The sequence below is a fragment of the Lathyrus oleraceus genome, chromosome 1, assembly GCF_024323335.1.
Source record: "Lathyrus oleraceus cultivar Zhongwan6 chromosome 1, CAAS_Psat_ZW6_1.0, whole genome shotgun sequence".
Taxonomy (NCBI): Eukaryota; Viridiplantae; Streptophyta; class Magnoliopsida; order Fabales; family Fabaceae; genus Lathyrus; species Lathyrus oleraceus.
The window spans coordinates 18,653,927-18,675,387 of record NC_066579.1 but is presented as its reverse complement, the minus strand read 5'-3'; the positions used below and the strand labels follow the sequence as shown (position 1 = coordinate 18,675,387).

Sequence of the window (21,461 nt, the reverse complement as noted above, 5' to 3'; positions counted from 1 at the left end):
CCAGGTATCGGTATGTAAAGTAAGCAGAATAAGGGATCAAGACTGAGTCGGTCTATCTAAACTTAAAATCAAAATCAATCTTTTTACGGTCTCAACTTACAGGTTTAATAACAAGATTTTTTACAAAAGTAAAAGACATAAAGAAGTTAAAACCAATAGAGCGAGAGTTTGAGATTTTAACTGGACAGTGTAAGTTAGGCATTAATTCTAGATCAGGGCGAGAGCAAGTTTTAGAGTTAATTAAATTCTGACCTTTTCCAAAAAGTATTTTTAAAGATTGAATGTGAGGACGAGAGTTAAGCATTTGGATTTGATTATATAACCTAAGTCAACAGAGCGAGAGTTTGAGATAAGGGTGTTTAAAACGGTCAGTATTTTCTTAAAAGGAGTTTCTGCAACTTTATTGTTTTCAAAATATGATTTTTGACTTAATTATAAGTGACAGCTACATTAATATAAGATCATGGTTTATTCAACAGAGCGAGAGTTTGAGATAAAACCTTTAACCAATAAAGTTAACCGAAACGATTCATTTTAAAACCAAGAAACCGACAAAGACTTGATTCCCTAGTTTTGACGAACTACATACCGATATCCGTTTTATTAATATTTAATCTAGATCTTAGTTTAGCTCTTAGTTTTTCCCCAAACAATCAAACATTTTCACCTTAGATTTACGTAGTAACCTTAGATAACGGTATATCGATTCATAAGTCCCTGTGGGATCGATATCTTTTAAAATTACGCGATAGAACTGTGCACTTGCAGTTTGTATCCCATTCTCGACTCACACAGTCGAGCGATCAAGTTTTTGGCGCCGTTGCCGGGGACTTCTATTTAATCGATATCGTAACTCTTCCGTTACGCTGTAGAGACTAAGGTTTCTTTTTCTTCTATTCTTTCTTTCGTTGATTTGTATGCCACGCACTCGCTCTCAAGGCGAGCCGCTCTATTTACGAATCAACGATATCGAACTATATCTCCGAGTCTTACGACGAATTCAGGAATATCGTGCTGAAAACAATCTCCCTCCTATAGACCTTCCTGATCTCAAAGATCTTCCTTCTTTAACCGAGATGGCAGAACCAGCTCGTGCTCTTAGAGATTACGCCGCTCCATCGCAAGATGAACCGCATTCAAGTATTGCTCCGCCCGCAATCGAAGCAAACAACTTTGAACTTAAACCTTCGCTGTTGCAAGCTGTGCAACAGAACCAATTCTCTGGAAATCTTACCGAAAATCCAAACCTTCATTTATCCGTATTTGTCCAATACGCTGATACTGTTAAAGCTAATGGTGTCACTTCAGAGGCAATTCGACTTCGTCTTTTTCCTTTCTCATTAAGAGATAGCGCTAGAAGATGGCTTCAATCACTTCCTTCCAACTCAGTCACCACATGGAACGAGTTGAAGAAAGTTTTTCTTGCCTGATATTTTCCGCCAAGCAAAACAGCTATGTTAAGAGCCCAGATAAACGGATTTAAACAGAAAGACAACGAGTCTCTTTTCGAAGCATGGGAAAGATACAAAGACATGATGAGACTTTGTCCACACCATGGTTTGGAAGACTGGTTAGTAATTCACACATTTTATAATGGTCTCTTATACAATACAAGGTTAACAATAGACGCCGCTGCAGGTGGTGCACTAATGAACAAACCTTATGCTGATGCTTACCAGCTTATCGAGAGCATGGCCCAAAACCACTATCAGTGGGGAACCGAACGAACAACGGTGGAAAAACCTCAACCGAAAACTGGCATGTACGAGATAAGTAAGCTTGATCACGTTAATGCAAAAGTGGATGCTTTGGTCCAGAAAATTGAAAGTTTAAATGTATCACCTCCAGCCGCCGTGGTTGCTATAACTCAGAATTGCGAGGTCTGTGGAATCCAAGGCCACACTCCTGCGGAATGTCAACTCTTGACTGGAATCCAAGCAGAGCAAGTAAACTATGCTCAAGGAAGCCCCTATTCGAATACCTATAACCCAAATTGGAAGAACCATCCAAACTTTTCATATAAGAGTAATAATGCTTTATACGCACCTGGACAGTCTCCAAATCAAGCCCCATCTATACCTCCGGGATATCAGAAATCCAATCCTAACAATAATACCCCTAGAAAATCCAACTTGGAAATCATGATGGAAAACTTTATAGCTTCCCAACAACAAACCAATAAAGATTTCTTAAACCAGAACATACACACTGGCGAACAACTTAAACAACTAGCAAGCAAAGTAGATGCCTTGGCTACCCATAACAAAATGCTGGAAACGCAAATATCTCAGGTAGCTCAACAACAAGCACCTACTGCTGCACCAACTGGTACATTCCCTGGACAGCCCCAACCTAATCCGAGAAGCCAAGCTCATGCAATTATATTAAGAAGTGGAACGGAAGTGGAAGGACCGTCTGACCCAAGGATAGAAAACCAAAACCCTAAGAAATCAACTGAGGAAAGTGAACCTAAGGAAAAGGAAGAGAGTAATAAGGAAACCCTAGAAAAGAAGGAACCTTATGTACCTCCACCACCTTACAAACCACCTATACCCTACCCTCAAAGGCTTGTTAAAACCAAAGATGTAGGCCAATTTAGAAAATTTGTTGATCTCCTTAAACAATTAAACGTTACAATTCCGTTTACCGAAGCTATTACGCAGATGCCCTCATATGCTAAATTCTTAAAAGAAATTCTTTCTAATAAGAGGAAACTTGAGGATAGCGAAACCGTTACACTCCCTGCCGAATGTAGCGCTATAATCCAAAACATGCCCCCTAAACTCAAGGATCCGGGTAGTTTCTCTATACCCTGTCACATAGGAAAATTTGTCATAGACAAAGCCTTATGCGATTTAGGAGCCGGAATTAGCGTTATGCCTTTATCCATATGTAAGAAACTGGAAATGGGAGAATTAAGACCGACCAAAATGTCTGTGCAATTAGCAGATCGTTCCATCAAATATCCTGTAGGAATCCTTGAAAACGTTCCCGTACGCATAGGTCAGTTTTACATTCCCACTGACTTCACAATTATGGACATTAGAGAAGATGATACTACACCTATTATACTAGGAAGACCATTCTTAGCAACTGCCGGTGCAATCATAGACGTAAAACGAGGACGACTCACCTTCGAAGTAGGTGAAGAGAAAATTGAATTCATTCTTTCCCAATTCTTGAAAGCACCTGCAATAGAAGATACATGTTACTTCATGGATATCATCGATGAATGCATAAAAGAAGCAGAGTCAGGAGAAGATAAATCATCAGACTATCTTTTAGAGGACAAATCTAAACAATGCCTAGCAATAACACCGGACCCTACGCAGTGTCTTAACAAACCAACCCCTGATTTGAAAACACTTCCCAAAAATCTGAGATATGAATTCCTAGACTTAGAACTTGAACGACCTGTGATAGTTAATGCCGATCTAGGAAGACTCGAAACAGAAAAACTCCTACATATCTTAAGAAAATACCCAACCGCACTAGGATACCACATAACCGATCTTAAAGGAATAAGCCCTTCTATTTGTATGCACCGCATCATGTTAGAAGAAGACTGTAAAACCTCTAGGGAACACCAGAGAAGACTAAATCCGATCCTAAGTGAGGTAGTAAAGAAAGAAATAACCAAGTTATTGGAAGCAGGTATTATATATCCTATATCTGATAGCAAATGGGTTAGTCCTGTACACGTTGTACCAAAGAAAGGAGGCATAACCGTTATTGAAAACGAAAAAGGAGAAACTATAACTAAACGAATCGAATCGGGATGGAGAATGTGCATTGATTATAGGAAACTAAACAAAGCAACCCGAAAAGATCATTTCCCTTTACCATTCATTGACCAAATGTTAGAACGATTAGCTAAACATTCACATTTCTGTTATCTAGACGGTTATTCAGGCTTCTTTCAAATACCAATTCACCCTGATGACCAAGAAAAGACAACATTCACATGCCCTTTTGGTACCTTCGCTTATAGACGAATGCCGTTTGGTCTGTGTAATGCCCCTGCAACTTTTCAAAGATGCATGATGGCAATATTCGCCGACTTTCTCGAAAACATCATGGAAGTATTTATGGATGACTTTTCTGTATACGGACAAAGTTTCGAAGAATGCCTTGAAAACCTAGAAAGAGTTCTTGAGCGATGTGTAAAAGTAAACTTAGTACTTAATTGGGAAAAGTGCCACTTTATGGTACAAGAAGGAATTGTTTTAGGACACATCATCTCGAACAGAGGAATTGAAGTAGACAAAGCCAAAATAGAGGTAATCGAAAATCTTCAACCCCCAACAACCGTGAGAGAAGTACGAAGCTTTTTAGGACACGCCGGTTTTTACCGACGATTCATCAAAGACTTCTCTAAGATAACTAAACCCTTAACCGGACTGTTGATGAAAGATGCTGAATTCATATTCGACGATAACTGTTTAAAAGCATTTCAAACTCTTAAACAAGCATTGATCTCCGCACCCATTATGCAGACACCAGACTGGAATGAACCATTCGAAATAATGTGCGATGCCAGTGATTATGCTGTAGGTGCTGTTCTAGGACAAAGAAAGGATAAAAAGCTCCACGTTATATATTACGCTAGCAGAACCCTGGATGAAGCACAAATGAATTATGCCACAACCGAGAAAGAACTCCTAGCAGTGGTATTTGCGCTAGATAAATTTCGTTCTTACTTGGTAGGAGCCAAAATAATAGTTTACACCGATCACGCTGCTATCAGGTACCTTTTAACAAAAAAGGATGCTAAACCTAGACTCCTAAGATGGATCTTGTTACTACAAGAATTCGACTTAGAAATCAAGGACAAGAAAGGAACTGACAACGTAGTAGCAGACCACCTCTCTAGACTTGAGAACCTTGAACCGGAAAGAACATCCATTAATGATGATTTCTCGTATGACAAACTCATAGCTACTTTGGAAGAGAACAACTCCGACATGCAAGTAGAAACCACCTTAGCTATATCTGTCACACCATGGTACGCTGATCTAGTCAATTATTTAGCTACCGGAATAGTTCCACCTACTTTATCTTACCAGCAGAAGAAACGATTCTTCCACGACATAAAACACTATTACTGGGATGATCCCTTACTTTTCAAAAGAGGCCCCGATGGTATTTTCCGTCGATGTATACCCGAAGAAGAGGTAGAAAATATAATCCAACACTGTCACTCCGCTCCTTATGGTGGACACACAAGTACATCCAAGACCTGCTCTAAAATCCTACAAGCTGGCTTTTATTGGCCAACTATTTGGAAGGACGTGCATACGGCTATTAAGGAGTGTGACAGATGTCAACGCACGGGAAACATATCTAGACGTGACGAGATGCCACAAAAAGGTATTTTGGAAGTAGAGATTTTTGACGTGTGGGGGATAGACTTCATGGGACCTTTCCCATCCTCTTTCGGTAACAAATACATACTTGTGGCAGTTGACTACGTATCAAAGTGGATCGAAGCTATAGCTTCTCCAACAAATGACACCCGAGTAGTAACTAGACTCTTTAAAAATATAATATTTCCGAGATTTGGCATCCCAAGAATAGTAGTCAGTGATGGTGGATCGCACTTTATATCCAAGGTACTCGAAAAATTACTACTTAAATATGGAGTGAGACATAGGATAGCAACACCTTACCACCCTCAAACCAGTGGACAAGTGGAAGTGTCTAACAGAGAAATCAAGCAAATTCTAGAAAAAACGGTCGCCACTTCAAGGAAAGATTGGTCATTGAAATTACCAGAAGCTTTGTGGGCATATCGAACTGCCTATAAAACCCCCATAGGGACGACCCCATTTAAGCTCATTTATGGAAAATCCTGTCACCTCCCGGTAGAATTAGAACATAAAGCCTATTGGGCTATTAGAAATTTAAATTTGAATTATAAAGCCGCCGGTGAAAAGAGAATCCTTGACATAAACGAATTAGAGGAACTCAGAAGAGACGCCTATGAAAATGCCAAAATCTATAAAGAAAGAACAAAACAATGGCATGACAAGCGTATATCAAGGAAAATCTTCAAGCAAGGCGACGCAGTACTTTTATTTAACTCTAGACTAAAGTTATTCCCGGGAAAACTACGATCCAGATGGTCAGGACCTTTTCATATCACTAAAATCTTTCCCAGTGGAGCGGTAGAAATAAAAGGACAATCTACAGAACCGTTCACCGTAAACGGGCAACGTCTGAAACACTATCACTATGCGGAAACCAACGAGGATTCGCAAATTCTACACTTAGACGAAACGCCCCCAGGACTCATAGACTATATTTAACAGTTTCTTTGTCGAGCTTGCGACATTTAAACAAAGCGCTTAGTGGGAGACAACCCACAAATTAATTTGTTATTTTATTATTCTATTATTATCATTTCCCTATTTCTTTCTTAATTATTCTTTTAATTTCTGTTTAGTATTCATTCTTGATTTATTTAAAAAGAAAAAAAAAAATTTTTATAATAATATTTTTTTCCTTCTTTCGGCATTTGGCCAAATCCTGACTTAAACTCATGTTTTCTTTTCTCTAGCTAACACTAACCAGATGGGACATTTTGATCGTATGGGTATCAAGTTCAGAGGAATGGCTCAGAAGCAAAAGTTTGAAGAATTAGCCGCTAGAGAGATGCTACCTAGTTTATATGCTGATGAATGGGCTATGACTGCCCTTGGACTGAGACAGAGTGTCCTGTATCTGCTGAATCAGATAGGATGGGAGACATCCCCTATCCTGAGACATTTCACCACCTACCGGAGACTCACACTAGAATTCCTTAGTTCATTAATCTATCTACCCAGCCATGGAAAAGGAATTAGCAGAGGTTTTATCCAGTTCAGAATGTTCAATATGGAGTTCCAATTTAATATTAGAGACTTTACCAACCTTTTGGGTTTTCCTACCTCCTTTGATACATTCACTGTAAGCCAGGAAGAACTTTTTGAATATAGAGAGCTTGAACACTTTTGGGGTAAGCTGACTGGAAATGATGAGCCCGAAGAACATGAGTTTCTCTCTGGAAGCATACACAACCCAGCCTTCCGCTATTTCCATAAGATCCTGACACACACTTTATTTGGGAAGAAGCCAAATAGTACTTCAGTTTCACGTGATGAACTCTTCATCATATTTTGTGCTTCCCAGAACCGTCCAGTAAACGGTGCTACTTTTATGTTAGCTAATTTGGACCACCTTATCCAGGATGAGCGAGCACCCATTAGAATAGGCGGTTTGATAACCATGATAGGTAATGCTATTGGATTGCGTCAGCCTATGCTTGACCTTAACCCTTTTTGTGGCATTACTACTATGAGTATACCTTTCCTCTTCAACACTATGTTCATAGCGAACTTAGGGTCTGATGAGTTTGAGCTTATTATTGATAACCAGGTTCTCTGTCTATTCACCATGCCCGATCCTAGGACTAGTGTTCATAACCAAAGGAACTGGCTCTATAACCTGAATGAAACCCCAACTCCTACTGGATCCACTGAATCCATCCAGGACTATGAGATTTGTGATGACTATGAGCACTATGTTGACCATATCTCTCATGCTGAATCTGACCCTCAGACACCTTCCGGCTACTATGATATTGATCCTCCTCCTCAGCCTGTCCTGACCGAAGAATCAGCCATGCCTGATCTCCGACATCATATGCCAGGAACAGATATTAAAACCGTCATTGAAGCCTTGATGTCAGAACATCACGCCCTCAGGGAAGATTTCCACAACTTGAGGCATGAAGTCCTAGAATACATGAGCAGCACGGCAAGTCAGTTACGTATGTTGCGGCATCGTGTTAACTCTTTTGCTCCTCCGGCCAGAGATCCGAAGATAGATGGAATTTAGTTATTTCTTTCTAAGTTATTTAGTTTTAGGCTAGATTTTTCATTAATGTTATTTGAATTCATGATTCGCATTTATTTTCCTTTCATTTCATTGTTTTCCCTTCCTGTATTACATTATGTTAATTTTATTAAAGCTTTTATTTAATTTATGCAATGGCTATGTTCTCTACTGTTCTACTGTTACTCAGAATGAATTATTATTATGTGAAATAGAATAGCAGGCAACACAAATTAATTAGCTAAATTAAATAGAACAATCTAAAAACCAAATAAAACAAAATAATCAAAATCAAAAAGAACTGTGTGACGAGCGTCACACACTCCATGATGAACGGCACGCATAACTCCTGTTACGAACGTCACACCCTTGTGACGAGCGTAACGCCCCTCAGACATGTGAACGTTAGGGAGCCGTTGGAGACGAACGTTACACCCCTTACCTTTTCACATTCCCCATTCACTTTTCATTTAACCACACTTAATTACTCTTCAACCACTTTTTCTTTCTATCTTCCAATCCTTCTCCTATAAATACCTACCAAAACCTCCTTCATTCACCACAAACAATTCTCTCATATCAAATATACAATTCTTTTCCACTCCAAATCACTCCTTCAAAATTCATCACAATGGCGGGAAATCAAAATTTCGGAAATATCATCTTCCGATCCGGAGATGACAACTATCAGCAAGAGCAATTCGAGCGTTTCCAACAGCGAGGCGTCGTTTCCACCAGGTACCCCGATTTACCTTGTTTACAACAATTAGGCCTACTCCAAGGTATCGAATGGATGCTCCGCCTAGCCGACTTAACCTTCCTTTGCACTCATAATCAACCCACCTACCCATCCCTAACCTTAGAATTCTTAAGTTCATACGACTACACCACTCCCGCCGGTGAAGACGAATTTCTAACCGGTACGGCAACCTTCCGTATGTTTAACACCGAGTACTCTCTAACCCAAAACCAATTGAGTACCATGTTACAATTTCCCATAGAAGGTCAGGTACACCCCAGAATCCCTCCAAACTCAAACTGGAACACAGTTGACGTTTTTGGCCTTTTTAAGAAAATTACCGGTATAGATGCCTACAACTGGGAAGAGCTCCTTCTTTCCCATATACATAACCCAACTATCCGGTACTTTATCCGCATCTTGCAAAACACAGTTTTTGGACGACCAAACAACAACAAGGTCAACTCAAAGGAGCTATTTTTCCTCCAATGCGTCTTCGAACCAGATACTAAGGTAAACGCCGCCTCCTTTCTATTTCATCATATCCGCACCTTATGTGCTAGAGGCCGGCAACCTTTTATGATTGGTGGATTAATAACCACCATAGCACTTGGCCTAAACCTAGGGGATAAACTCCAAACTTTAGAATCTCTACCTCCCCTATCTATGGATATCAGCTACTGTCGATCCAGCCGCCTGATTAAGAACAGAGTAGGCGGAGGATATTATCTTATGGTGAACAACCAGGCAGTCCCAAACGTTGTTCTACCAAATATCGCCCTAACTGATGTCACAAACCCCGACCGCCACCTCTATGATCTAAACGCTCCCGAAGCCACCGAGCCTTCACAAACAAACCCGCCCACAGACGAGTTTGAAGCAATGGAGCAAGGTGATCATCCTCCTACACAACAGTCAGTCCCGCTCAACCCTTCCGGTAATGCAACTGGCCCATCCTCCCAACGTCGTCGACGAAGAAGGCCTGCAACCAACGACGACATTATGGATGCTATCGATGGTATGCAGGCACAGAATGTCGAAATGATGCAGATGATGCATCAAATGCAACAGCAACAGGATGCTCGGAATGCCATAACCGACCAGCGGTTTACTGAGTTGTTCAGCAGGTTCGACAACTTAGACTTACGCCAGAGATCACCAGGTCCAAGAACCAGAGGCGGAAGACAACCTTAGTTGTAGTTTCTTTTTCCTTTCCATCTTGTATTTCATTTCCTTAAAACATTGAGGACAATGTTTAGTTTAAGTATGGGGGGGAAACAATATTCTTCCTATTTCCATTTTTCAAGTATGTTACCTTCCCTTTCATTGTTATTTCCCTTTCTTATTATCTAAAAAAAAAAAAAAAAAAACAAAAAAAAAAAAAAAAATTTCATTTTAAGTTAAGTCCGAGTGTGAAAATTTCTATTATCCATTCCCTCAATTTTCTTGAGCCATAACAAAAATTTTTTTAACACACCCAATAAGTATAAAGGTTGCTTACTTTATAAAACTTGAGTGAAATCAAAACAAAATCATTACCATAACAACGCTCTGAGAACCTCAATATGTTAGATCAGGATAAGTACCTATTATACCAATTCCTCGAACTTTTAGTTTTATAACAACCCCGAGTAGTTTATACGAGAAGTCAGCACCGTCTTAATAGCAAACTACGTGGAGAGCCGATGAATATAAGTGAATGATCCCCAAAGTAACATAAAATATATGAATATATCAGGAAATGCACTGATTAAATTAGGTGATCCTTACCAGATCATTTAATCTAAAAGTTGCAGATCATGCAAAAACACAATATGAAAAATCCATTATGAGTTGGTTCAGTAGGTATCTGGTACTGAACTTGGTAGGGCGGACTACGGTTCGATCCCCCGCAATTTGCAATGGACTGAATAATGAAGTTATCCGACTTATGTACCAGAACTTCTAGCTAAAAGCGGATCATAATCACTAACCGGTTACTCCACTATGTGCGCGAAAAGATAAAGGGCTTAATGTGATTTCGCTAGAATGAAAACGGGTAAAATAAGACTAAAGGAACCAGGATAGCTATCATAGGGTACTTGAACTGATTTGCATAAGGTAGGGTTATCTAAGTTATAACGGTAGTTGTTGATGTCAAGATTAAACTCAAGTCCTCCTAAACGAAAATCCATTTGCAACCTAGTACGAATTGATGTGTGCTTTGAAATTTCATCTGGCTAAAACTTTTAACAAGTTCTATACTGAATTTTGCTTGAGGACAAGCAAAGATTTAAGTATGGGGGAGTTTGATAACACGAAATTATATCACATTTTAAGACTTAATTCAATTAGATTATATTATCATTCACTTTAGTTTATCTCATTTTATCAGATATTATGCAGTATTTCCTTGCTATTTATGTCAGGTATCCATTTTGAAGCAAAAGTGAAAAAGGGAAGAAAAAGAGGTGCAAAAAGGAGAGAAAAGGGACCAAATGCCAAAGCCCAGCCCAAAGCGCACAAGTCACCAACGCTGTGCCTGTGACGGACGTCACAGGGTGCGTGACGAGCGTCACGCAAAACAGCCTTGTGACGGACGTCACACATAGTGTGACGGGCGTCACACAATTCCACTACCTTTTTGGCGCAAGTAACGCCCTCAGAAAGACTGGAAGAAGAACGTTGAGAAGTTGGTCTCCTATATCCACGCCGTGCATGTAGCCACGTTGAAGAATGGGAGAAACGGAAAGCAGTTGCCAACACTATTATAAATAGCCATCTCAAAAACCTAAAGGTCTCTCGGTTTTTCCACGCTCATATTGCCGAAGCTCTGCCAAATTTTCTTTTCACGCTTTTGCTTATTTTTCTTTTCCAGCATTGTTTATTTTATTTATTTCTTTTGCAAGCTTTACATTCTTTTTCCCTTGCAAATTTACCTTTCCCATTTTAGCTTTTAGATATTTTTCGCATAATAGTTTCTACACCGGAAACTATTGTGCAACTTTATACCGGATTTAACCTTACGTTATATTCCAGTTTTATTTCCTTGATTTAATTTACTGTTTAATTGAAGAATCCAAGAACAAATCCTACCGGCTTGTGGTGGAGTGTTCAAGACTATTGTATTACGCATTCAGGTTCTTTAATCATTATTTAATATTTTGTTTTATTATTTATCAATATTATCTGCCTGGAATGAGTCTGTTTATGCATGATATAAATTCTTATTTATTTAGCATGTCTGGCTAATTTGCCCAGGTATCGGTATGTAAAGTAAGCAGAATAAGGGATCAAGACTGAGTCGGTCTATCTAAACTTAAAATCAAAATCAATCTTTTTACGGTCTCAACTTACAGGTTTAATAACAAGATTTTTTACAAAAGTAAAAGACATAAAGAAGTTAAAACCAATAGAGCGAGAGTTTGAGATTTTAACTGGACAGTGTAAGTTAGGCATTAATTCTAGATCAGGGCGAGAGCAAGTTTTAGAGTTAATTAAATTCTGACCTTTTCCAAAAAGTATTTTTAAAGATTGAATGTGAGGACGAGAGTTAAGCATTTGGATTTGATTATATAACCTAAGTCAACAGAGCGAGAGTTTGAGATAAGGGTGTTTAAAACGGTCAGTATTTTCTTAAAAGGAGTTTCTGCAACTTTATTGTTTTCAAAATATGATTTTTGACTTAATTATAAGTGACAGCTACATTAATATAAGATCATGGTTTATTCAACAGAGCGAGAGTTTGAGATAAAACCTTTAACCAATAAAGTTAACCGAAACGATTCATTTTAAAACCAAGAAACCGACAAAGACTTGATTCCCTAGTTTTGACGAACTACATACCGATATCCGTTTTATTAATATTTAATCTAGATCTTAGTTTAGCTCTTAGTTTTTCCCCAAACAATCAAACATTTTCACCTTAGATTTACGTAGTAACCTTAGATAACGGTATATCGATTCATAAGTCCCTGTGGGATCGATATCTTTTAAAACTACGCGATAGAACTGTGCACTTGCAGTTTGTATCCCATTCTCGACTCACACAGTCGAGCGATCACTTGCACAACTAGATCTCATGACCAGTCTTGACTGATGACTTGCACTAGGCAATGGACAATGCAATGTTATGCAGTGGACAATGCAATGCTAATGACTTAAAAATGAAAAATGAATGTACAAAATGGGAGGTGCAAATTTGAGGTGCTACACATGTGTCTTGCTATAAAAGATGTTTGCAATAAATAGAGTGTGGGGATTAGAAAAGAATTCATTAATTATATTTTTGTGTTTGACAAGACCTTCAGACTTGTGCCTACGTACCAACATAAAATGAGGGATCAAAATCTCGTAGTTCATGGTAACAATTTCAAAGTGAATGCGCTGTTTTTAACAAAATTTCAAGTTTAACAAAGGCACGAAAGACCTAAAAGAATTTACACGAGTGTTAAAATTTTTTGTCTTTTGAAATTTTAAGTCAAGTATGGTTAAGTTCATTTACAAGTTTTATTAAGAAAAAGAAGTTTGAAAATGCAATGGCATAAGGCCAAAGTTTCTAATTTGTAATAAAGGTCAAAGTTTAGAAATCACAAGCAAATAAGATTTTGAAAGGAGGGAGATATTTGGAATTAAAGAAGTGGGGAGGAGATGAAGAGGCTAATCCTAAGCAAAAATTTAAAAGTTGAGAGTTGAAAAGATTTGACCAATGGGATGCAATCCAATAGACAAGAATGTCATATAGAAACCCAAATTTACCTTGGACCTTAGAATCAAGCAATATCAATACGCAAAATAGCAAGGTGAAGAGCAAGGCATCAAATAAAGATAGCCACATCCAAGCTTAGCAACTCCTTGATCTTCTTCATAATCTCCTATGCACCAGATGGCATACTCCTTGGATGGCTCAAAGATAGGCATGAGACACAGGTTTAAAGTAACAACTTCATCAAGACCATGTAGTAGATGAACTCAAAAGGGATCTCAATACTTGCATCAGATGAAATTTTTCTTCACAAGCACTTGGTTTTAGAAAAGTTGGCATTGACCAAGTCCCTTTGCATAGGGAATGCTGCCTAATTCTAAGTTCAATGTCTCAGATCAAATCCAACAGTTCATACAAACATTTTTTTAGGGTTTTTATTATTATTATGTACATTAAGGTCAAAAGACCACAAACATAAACAAAATACACAAACAAGTATATCCAATCACAATATAATCACAAGATATGGCTCAAGTGAGCAAAGTGAAAATGGCATTAGAGTAAAGAAGTTAAATGGTATGAATAATGGCAAATGAATAAAGACTTTAATTTAAAGTGCATAAAAGTAAAGAGCTGGAAATTAAAGGTTAGTTAGATGTTAGTTGATTAGAAGTTAGTATTGTTTTTGCTTTTCAATGTTTAAGTCATTCTTTGGAGAACACTCAACCCATTATTCACAAGCATAGATCCTTGAACCAAGACATCTTCTAAAGGAAGGAAAAAAGGTAAAGTTTCCACACAATACCATGAAAGGGGGGAGACTTACAATCTCACTTACTAGAATGCTATGCTTTTGGGTCCAAATTTAGCGCTATGTTAAGCAATCGTAATTGGACTTATGTAGAAGTCACAACTATTTGAGGCCGGGCAATAGAAATTTTAGTGTTAATGCATGTTAGAGATATGGTATTATGAACCATACTCCTAAAACATACCACACTTAAAAGAAAATGGCAAAATGGGTGGACCTAATCTCATCCATACTTATGTTGATTTTGCAATCAACTAGCCTTAGAATATTGAGACATCATAAGTCAATGAAATGAATGGGAATAAAATAGGGTTGAGATGAAGAGGGTGGGGAAATGAAATCAACACAAATGGGTCAAAAAGGACTTTTATCAAATTAAAATCATTCATTTATTTTGGGAGATGAAATGTACATTTCATAAATCCCCTAAATCCAATGATTTTAACTTAACAAAGTCAAATCAACCTTGACCAAGGCCCAACAACAATAGTCAAATTCAACAAGTCAACACAAATAGCTCAACATAATTTATTTGCAATTAAACAATTAAAAATCAATTAAAAGTATATTAAATTAATTTATGGTTGGTCAAAATCCTAAAACCTCATCAAAACACCAAATAAATGGCCATGATATTTATCATAGGTCAAACAAGGTCAAAGAACCTTGGAGAAAAAATTTCATCATTTTTGGAAACTTAAAAGTATTTTTAAACAATTAAAAATATGCACAAAACAATTAAATCATGAAAAATATCAATATTGATCCAAAAAATAATTTTAATTCAGAAAATGAAAGAGGAATTTATTTGAATTTTTGTGTGAAAGTCGCATATTTATTGGATCAATATTAAAATTAATATGAATTAATGAAAATAAAGCAATTAAATTAAAAATCAGAAAATGCAAAAATACGTGGACCACTTGATGTCCCTCATTAATTGAGGTGGCAAATCAAGTGGATCTCAACACGCGTTCCATAATGGACCTAAGTCAATACGCTGTAGGGATGGTAATCAAAACCAACGCGTGAAATTAAAACAAAATAAGAGGATCCTATAATCTGAGACATGCCAACGCATCGCCGGAGCAAGAGCTCTGGTCTTCTTCTCTGGTGGACCTCACCGAACTGGTCCACCCTCAACCATCACCAAAATGAAAAAGGAGGACATGGATTTAAAGTAAAAATGCTTAGGAGCTCGAATCTTACCTCAATTTTACCTAACTCCAAGTATATTAAAAGATACAGGGAGTTGGATTTTGAGGAGCATGACATGAATTGCTTCGATTTGACCTCAAAGCAACTCAATCTTCTTGCCTACATTGGTAGAAATTCAGACAACCAAAAATCAAGAAGAATTATGGAGAATTGAGTGAGAATCAAAGAGATGAAAAATTGAGAAAATCACCTTCACTGCAGGTTCAGATGGCCACGATCTTGCTCTTAATTGTGCTTGGCTTTGATCTGGATGCTTGGTGGAGTGGAAGTGAATCAAAAAAAGAAGTAGGACTCTTGGAGTTTTGAATCTCAAAATAGTGGAGATTTAAACTCGAATTCCAACGGAAATCCTTAAGGTTATCATCTGAATGAAGGTGTTTAGGGCTAGGGATTCAAAGCTGGCGCATAAGGGTCCTCAATTCTGAGTGAAAGAGCTTATATTTATAGCCAAGGCATTGTTATTTGCACACTTGTTTCAAACTTTCAAAAATAGAAATTTCACTTTACATGGATGCATGGGCGTGTGATAGGCCCATGTAATGATTCATTCAGGTCCAAAATCATGTGTAAGCATTGCTGAAGTCATGTTAACAAGCCATGCATTTGTGTATGGAAGATGGAAGTTCAATCATGCCAAATGGTCATCCAAATTTAAGCCATGCACAAGTCACTGATACTTTGTCCAAATGGGATGAAATTGGAATTTTTGGAAAGGTTAGATAAAGAGGAACAACTTTCGTGTTGGACACTTTTTCATTCGAAGCTTGGATCACGATGAATTTTAAGGTGGACGTTTGGAAAATCAAACATATCAAAAAAAATTCTAAGTGTCAAGCCATATATTCACTTCTTCCACCTTGAGTAACTTTTTCTATGGACTTCAAATGAGAAAGGTTCCTTCATCAAAGTTGTAAATCTCTCAAAGTCCTTCAAATTGGTAACAAATTTGACCTTATTTGGATTTATCATGAAGGAGTTATGCATTTTAGAAGTTGAGGAAAATCACTTGTTCAATGGTATTGGCCCAAAATAACCTATAATGTATCCTCATATCACATGCATTTAAAAGTTGAGTTTTCTCTTCCTCCAAACATAAAAGTTGAAGCATACATATTTAATTTGATTGTGCAACTTGAATAGCTTTTATCTCATAAAAATTGAGCAAGTTATGGTCTTGGGAAGTTGACCTCCAAATTAGGGTTTAGGCAAAATGACCTATAATCTTTCACCATAAAAAATGACTTTCCAAGCCAAACTAACGTTTGACCTTAACATGAAAGTTGTTTGGAATGTCATTTAGAGTAATGTTTCTCTTGGAATCATTTTCATATGATAAAAAGCGTAGGAGATAGGGTCTAGGGAACCCCAGTTTTGACCAGTTGAATTCCTTTGGTCAACCACCATGAACCAATTTGCTAGCTTGATATTCTATTGACTTTTGGGACTTATGGAGGATCATATATGCATAAGATGATGAAATGGAAGTACCCCTTGAAATATTTGATAAAATGTTGAAGAAACTTGTTGAAGAAGTCACATAAGATACCTAGATGAATTAGGGTTTCCAAGGCAAACCAACTTCAAACTTTTGATCAAAATAACATGTGAAGATCATGGGGATCATATATGATACTTAGAGCCATAGTAAACCATTTCTTGAATGATCTCCTTGCAATGAGGGTCTCAAACCCTAGATATGAGCTCGATAGAGCATAGGTGAGCATGTGCACTACCTACAAGAGAGTTAAACTATACAATGACATATTTTTGGTATTTTGGTTAGTAAACAAAGAAAAATGAAGTATGATACAATAAAATATGCTTGGTGATCTCTCCCAATGCAAACCCAATGGATGAGGGGTAAGGAGGATGACAAGGTGTGATCCCAATGCTAATGCATATGATGAGAATAGCATGAGGGATCTTAGGGTCGAAATTGGGGTCTTAAAGTTGAGGAACAAAAGGCAATGTTTAAAAGGCCTAGTCTAGGAATGATGTATCATTTGAAACCATTTTTCATAAGGGCAAAGTTCGACGAAGTAGAAGTGAATAAAGTGTTCGTGGATGGAGGAGCAGCTATCAACTTAATGCCTCACACTTTGTTTAAGAAAATGGGAAAATGTGATGCTGATATCCAACAACACAACATGGTTTTATCCAATTGTGAAGGAAAAACCAGTAACATTCTTGGGGTTATCCAAGTCGAACTAGCCATTGGTACAACCACACGATCGTCGCTTTTCATTTTGATAAACTCTAAAGTGAATTTCAACTTGCTCTTCGGACGAGAATGGATCCATGGGATAGGGGTAGTGCCATAGACCTTACACCAAAGGTTAATTATCTGGAGGAAAGATAGCATTGTTGAGAATATCGAAGCTGATCAGAGTTATTACAAGATCGACGAAGCCAAAGGTGCGAAGAAATCTTTCGACCAATATTTGGCGAATATCGCGCCTTGTGATGATGAATCAGGATCCTACACTTCTGTTAACACATGTCATGTCCTGAATCTAGATCCTGATTATGGATTTATCTGGGATGCTGAAGAGGAAATGATTCCTAAAATGGTGATTCCACCTACGGGGTGGCCTGTAGTCGATGAAGATGGCTACTGAGAAACTATTTGGCTGAGAACAGAAGAAAATTGATACTAGAAGCTGAGAAACTACAAAATTTGGCTATCAAGGCCAAAGTTGAAGAATGTGAAGATGGCCAACAAGGCCTAACAACAACTTCAGAAAGCCGGAGGCTAGATTATATTTATGACAATGAGCCTTTAGGGTTTGAGAAAGACCCATTAAATGAGTTGCAGAGAATGCAACCGCAAGACCCACTCGAGGAGATAGATATAAGAGATGGGGTCGTAAAAAGACCAACTTATATAAGCACTAAAGTTGGGTCAAATATTAAGGCTAAACTGATCGAATTATTGAAATAGTACAGAGATTGTTTTGCGTGGGACTATGGCAAAATTCCTGGCCTAAATCGAAGCATAGTAGAACATCTATTGCCTATTCAGCCAGGAAAGCAGCCAATAAAGCAACATCCTCGATGATTTTCTCTAAAAATTACAATGAAGATTAATCAGGAGATCGAAAAATTTCTCAAAAACTGGTTCATCAAAACTACAAGGCACATAGAATGGTTAACCAACATAGTAACTGTTATCAAGAAAAGTGGAACACTTAGAGTCTGTATAGATTTTAGAGACTTAAATAATGCAAATCCAAAAGATAAGTATTTGATGCTAGTGGAAGAAATGCTAGTCGATTCAGCCGTAGGTTTCAAATACTTGAGTATGCTTGATGGTTATTCTAGCTATAATTAGATTCTCATAACAAAAGATGATGTTCCCAAGACGACGTTTCAATGTCTTGGAGCTTTGGGAACATACAAATGGGTTACGATGCCGTTTGGTTTAAAAAACGCCGGAGCAGCCTATTAAAGAGCCATGAATGTCATATTCCATGATTTTATTGAAAAATTCATGTTGGTATACATTTATGATATTGTGATAAAATCATCATCTTAAAATGGTCATTTAGACCATCGTCAACGCTCATTTGAGAGGATGAGAAAATATGGATTAAAAATGATTCCATTAAAATGTGCTTTTGGTGTACATGTAGGAGACTTCTTAGGTTTCATGGTGAACAAAAAAGACATCAAGATTAGCCAAAACAAAACAAAAGCAATTTTGGATCTCAAGCCTCATTCGACAAAGAAGCAACTCCAGTCTTTGTTGGGGAAGATAAAATTCTTGAGAAGATTTATATCAAATCTAAGTGGCAAGACAAAGGTTTTTTCTCTGCTGCTCAATATCAAGAAGGAAAGTGATTTTCGCTGGGAACGGTAGCAACATGAGGCTTTCAACGCCATCAAAAACTATAAGAAGTATATTAGCTAGTATGAACACCATCACAAAGTGGCAAGAGGAAGGTTTCAACGCCATCACAAAGCATCCCATTTTATTGCCACCTGGTATGAATAAGAATATGAGGTTATATGTTGCTGCGTCAGATACGACCATAGGAAGTATGTTAGCACAAAAGGATGACAATGGTGTTGAAATACCTATCTATTACCTCATTCGAATTTTAATAGATGCTGAAACTAAGTACATTACGATTGAAAAACTGTGCCTAGGCTTGTACTTCTCTTGTATGAAGTTAAAGCAATATATTAAACTAGTTGATGTTTATGTTTTGTCTCATTTTGATGTTATTAAACATATGTTGTCTAAACCCATTCTACATAGTCGAATTGGGAAATGGGCACTAGCATTAGCTGAACTTTCTTTGACATATATGCCTTTGATGGCTATGAAAGGCCAAATAGTGGCATATTTTATTATAAATCACGCAATAGTCGAACCATCACTAAACATGGTTGACACGAACCCTTAGAAGTTATACTTCGACGGGTCAAGTCACAAAAATGGAACACGCGCTGAGATCTTAATATTATCCCCACAAGGCATTTTGATAAAGTTCAATAATAAAGTCGACAGAAAGTGTTCCAATAATGAAGCAGAATACGAATTCCTAATCACTGGCCTCAAAATCTTGAGGGATTTAGGAGCCAAGAAGGCCGAGATAAAGGGTGACTCAGAACTAGTGATCAAACAAATCACACGGGAATCTAAATGCATTAAAGAAAATATGTTGATGTATTTCACAATGGCGAAACACCTATTATAGTGCTTCAAGGTTATCAGTATCTCACATGTACCTAGAATAGAGAATCAAGAAGCTAACTTAGCACAAATTGCATCTGGGTTTAAAGTTTCAAAAGATAGGCTCAAAAGAAAAGATGGTGTCGAACGTCCCACCATCATCCAAAATGGAAATCCCAAAAACTAGGAGAGGGGGCAGATGCCTTCAGTAAATTTTTTGAAAATTTTGAAAAACATAAAGTTTTTGTCATTGATAATTTTTTGTAGTTATATTGGAGAAAACTAATCATATAGTACCTAGAAAATCCATTCGGAAACACTGATAGGAAAATCAAGTATAAAGCATTAAGCTATATATGTCTGGGAAATGAGTTAATGAAAAAGACTCCAGAGGAGTGTTGCTCAAGTGTTTGAGGGATACAGAAGCATACTTGGCAGTATCTAAGGTACACAGTGGAATATATGGGGCCCACCAAGCTGGCCATAAAATGAAATGACTATTATTTTGAGAAGGTGTTTACTGGCCTAGTGTGTTAAAAGGATGTATTGACTTTGCCAAAGGGTGTCAAGAATTCCAGATACATGCAAGCATTCAACATGTGCCAGTCAGTGAGTTGCATGCAATCATCAAGCTTTGGCCCTTTCGAGGTTGGGCATTAGATGTCATCGGTGAGATTCGACCAGCCTCGTCGAAACAACAAAAATTTATCCTACTAGGTATAAACTATTTCACAAAATGGATATAAGGTACCCCTTTGATAAAAGTGGATCAATAGGTTGTGATTGAGTTCATTCAAAAACACATTGTATATAGGTTTAGAATCCCTGAAACCATTACTACAGATCAAGGTCCAGTTTTTGCTGGTCAAAAGATGCAGGAGTTTGTTGTTGAAACAAGTTTCAAGTTAGTTACTTCCACGCCTTACTATGCCCAAGAAAATGGCCAAGTCGAGGTAGCGATTAATGTGATAATTGGTTTGATCAAAAAACACGTTGCCAAAAAACCTAATAATTGGCATAAAACATTAGACCAAATTCTATGGGCTTGTCGAACATCCCCGAAGGAGGCAACCAATTTAACGCCTTTACGTTTGACATTTGGGCATGATGTCGTGTTTCCCGCATAAATATGTTTACAATCAGTTAGGGCGCAACGATAAACGACATTCCATCAGAAAAATATTGGAGACGGATGTTCGATGAAATGACCAGTTTAGACGAAGAAAGGTTGGCTGCATTAAACATGTTAATACGACAAAAAGCGCGTGTGGCCAAAGCGTATAATAAAAGGGTTAAGATAAAAACCTTTGCAATAAATGATTACGTTTGGAAGGTGATTTTACCTATGGATTGAAGAGATCGAACGTTAGGAAAATAGTCACCAAATTGAGAAGGACTATTTCAAGTAATCCAAACGTTTACTAATAATGCCTATGAAATTCAAGAGTTGGGTATT

The 21,461-nt window shown here is 37.6% G+C and overlaps 1 pseudogene; it reads right to left on the bottom strand.

The window, feature by feature from the left end:
- Positions 1 to 1,461: 1,461 nt before the first annotated feature.
- On the bottom strand, positions 1,462 to 1,561 carry LOC127116573 (uncharacterized; annotated as a pseudogene).
- Between the last annotated feature and the right edge of the window lie 19,900 nt (positions 1,562 to 21,461).